This window comes from Syngnathus floridae, chromosome 16 (genome assembly GCF_059516105.1).
Source record: "Syngnathus floridae isolate MCC-2025c chromosome 16, RoL_Sflo_1.0, whole genome shotgun sequence".
NCBI lineage: Eukaryota > Metazoa > Chordata > Actinopteri > Syngnathiformes > Syngnathidae > Syngnathus > Syngnathus floridae.
This window is the reverse complement of record NC_142428.1, coordinates 1,488,663-1,491,981: the sequence shown is the minus strand read 5'-3', so window position 1 is coordinate 1,491,981 and position 3,319 is coordinate 1,488,663.

Sequence of the window (3,319 nt, the reverse complement as noted above, 5' to 3'; positions counted from 1 at the left end):
GTAACCAAAAGTCGCAAGGAGTTTTGCCAGAGATCGTCTATGCAAAGATGATCTCTCGGAGAAAGGAAAAAAAAAAATAGAAACCACAACACTTGCGTGGAGGCAAAGCCTGGCCGTCAATCACACCACAATTTCGAGATCGTTTATATGTGCGTGCCTCCAGTGAATCATTCAAGTTATCATCCATCAAAGTTATCTTTTGCTATGGTAGTAAATATTTTAATAATATTGTCAAAAAACATTACCGTTGGACAGTTATCACAGTCTACAAATAATAATAATAATAATAATAATAATAATAATAATAATAATAATAATAATAATAATAATACTTACATACATCATACGTATTTATAGAACAAAGGACCATATGTGTTGCGTTTGTTGGCTGGTATTGATGGCTTTACCCGTCTCCAATTTCAGCGTATGCATGTGATGCTGTTTCTTCTATTTCACCTGAGCCCTGGATGTCTGTCAAAATATAACCAAGCGGGAGGCCTTCTTCTCAGTTCACCAGGCACTGAATCAGGAAGCATGTGTGGTTTCTCCTTGGCGCCACCACAGTCCTTGGTTTTCCAACAATATTGCATGTTTTTGTGGCCATGCATTGTTTTTGATTACTCATGATGACACATTTAGATGCATGGCAAAGGTTTGTGGACCTCTTCATCATGCAAACCACCCTCAAATTTATAACATAAATACAATTACGGAAAAAAGTCAATTTGGTCAACATACAGATGATATTAAAGCAGCCTAAATAGTGCCCACAAAGGGATAAATATTGCTGAGAGGACAACCGATTGGAAAGAATGTGTTTGACAATAGGGGTACGCATAGCCCTGCATTCCTTCGTGCTTGACTTTTGTTTTTGGGGATATTTTGTATTATGCAAGAGACAATGGCTCTATGACGAGACAGTGCAGTCTTTCAGTTGACTATTGCTGACATGTTGGTGCTCACGTGCAGAAGAGCTGCTGGCTGGCTGGCTGGACAAGAGACGTGCTCCCGGAATCCTGAGCTCGCGAAGTGACTGGAAAGAGGCAGTACCACTACAAACCGTATATAAACACAAAAGCAGTGTTGACGCTTCTTATTCAGAACTTCTACAGTGTGATTCAAAGTGTTCGTTATTTTGTGACAAACATGAAAACTCAACCAGCAAGTCTGAGAAAGAAAAAAAAAAAAATAGAGTCCCTGCCAGAGCTCCCACAACTGCGTACGTTGTTTTTGAAGTTCGGGCAAAACTGGCAGCGCCTTGAAGCCAAAGGCACAATTGTAAATTAGCACACATATAATATGAGTTTAAAAAAAATCAAAGAGATTATGTAAAACATTTTTGGGGGATCCATTTTAAATGACACGACAGGTTGAACCTTTAACACAGTACGCACAGGATTGCTCCAAATGCAAAGTCCTGCAGTTTTTTTGATGCCATAACATGTCATTAAATGTTCAATCAAAGCAATCTTTGTGTTGTCGGGCAAAATGCTGCTTTCTCAAAAAGTGACAGTGACTTGAAAAGTGGGAGTGACCACATCCACTTTCTTTAAAGCAATTATACAGCATAGTTAGACATGCACGAGAAAAAGCAGTAAACACAAACCATGAGTTGGGCTGGGCTTGTTGGGGAACTGTCAACTCTTATTTTAAATATCATCTGAAATAGCTGACTGAGGTTTCACCCCAGAGGACAAAGAACGTTGCAGAGAGCAAGTTTCTAAGGTGTGGCAAGACTTTTCAAATCTGCATTAACTAGAACTATTCATCTAAAGATGACGTAGCATCCTGAACATGTTTTGCTGCTTAGAATGTCTGATAAAAATTTGGATGTAATTGCAATCACAAGTTGGGAGAAATCAATTAAAAAATAAAACATGTGGAACAGTCAAGTGGTTTTCCGTGTCATGTTGCTCTGTGTGATTGCAATGTATTTATAGCCGCATATGAGTGTGAGCGCGTGCCAACCACCCACCCACCCACCTACCCCGCCGAGCAACAAACATCAGACCCCCTTCTGCTTAATCAATCCCTCATGAAGGCATCTTAGCGTTCTTTCCAAACAGGGTGGTTTGAATTTGAGAGGGCCAATATTACAGAGAAGAGAAGGATGCTGCCACTCGGTGACTTGCTATTTGCGGTTGTGTGTGTACGTGTGTGTGTGTGTGTGTGTGTGTATCTCAGTGTGCTGTTCCATCTTTGGCTGTGGGTGGCCACAGAGGGTTCGCGCTGCAGTGCTCTTTGACCGAGAAGCATGATCAGAAAGGAGATCCATGCTGTTTTCACTCATTGCATACTTGGACATGAAACATAAGATTTGGTGCTTGTAAAACCATATTGATGGACATGTTGACACTAAAATTCCCAACCGTTGCAGAACGTCCAAACAGATTTGGTTTTCCGCTGTCATTATTAACATGAATTAAGGCTGCGGTGTCTGATTTGAGTTTGCAGTGGGATGCAGTCATCAACCAGACGCATATATTTTCTTTATACATATTTCATTTGAGTAGAAATGTTTCATTTGTGCACTTTTTTTCAATGATAATTAAATAAAGTAGGTCCTAATTGCATTCCATGTGTTGCACCTCACTGTAGACTCTACAGTGTAGAGCGGCAGAGTCCAAGGGGGCTATTTAAGGTTCTGGTCAGTACTTGTGTCCAAGGGAATTCTTTCGGGCTTCGGTTGTGGCTTCTGCCCTCTGTTTTTCTTGCTAGGCCAGGGCATATCAAACTTCAGTCTGCATTCCTCAAATACTGTAGCCTATATGACTTTCTTAAGGCTCAAAAGTAAAAGATGAGGATAAAGCAGCATAGAGGCATGGGATGGCTTTTCTTTCAATTTGTTATTCTGCTGAAATGTTTTCGTTACTAGAAGAACAGAAAAGCCAGGGAAAAAATAAATGTGGTTTTCAATATTTTGTTTTTTGCACAACTCTGTCTAGAGGCAAAATATGATGCAATTTTGATGTTGGCAGGAGTCAACACCCGCACTTTGTCTCAGTTGTCTGGTCGTGCGATCACATAAACTTTTTTTTTTTTGCTTTGGAGCGTCTTCTGGCGCTAACAAGACTCACTCTGACTTTTATTTCGCTTTGTGAGCAACTGTTCATTTATTGTATGGCTTCCTTTGAATACTCTAGGGAAATACTCATCAAAGTACGTGCATGACTATTCCTGGCATCTACGGCGGATCCATTTTCCACAGAAATCTGACACATACACTGCAGCTCATCTCATTTGATGCGTATTTTTAGTGGGAGAGGATTTTCTAGGTCATCATTGCGTAATGCGTATTATGTCAAAACTTGCTCGGCAA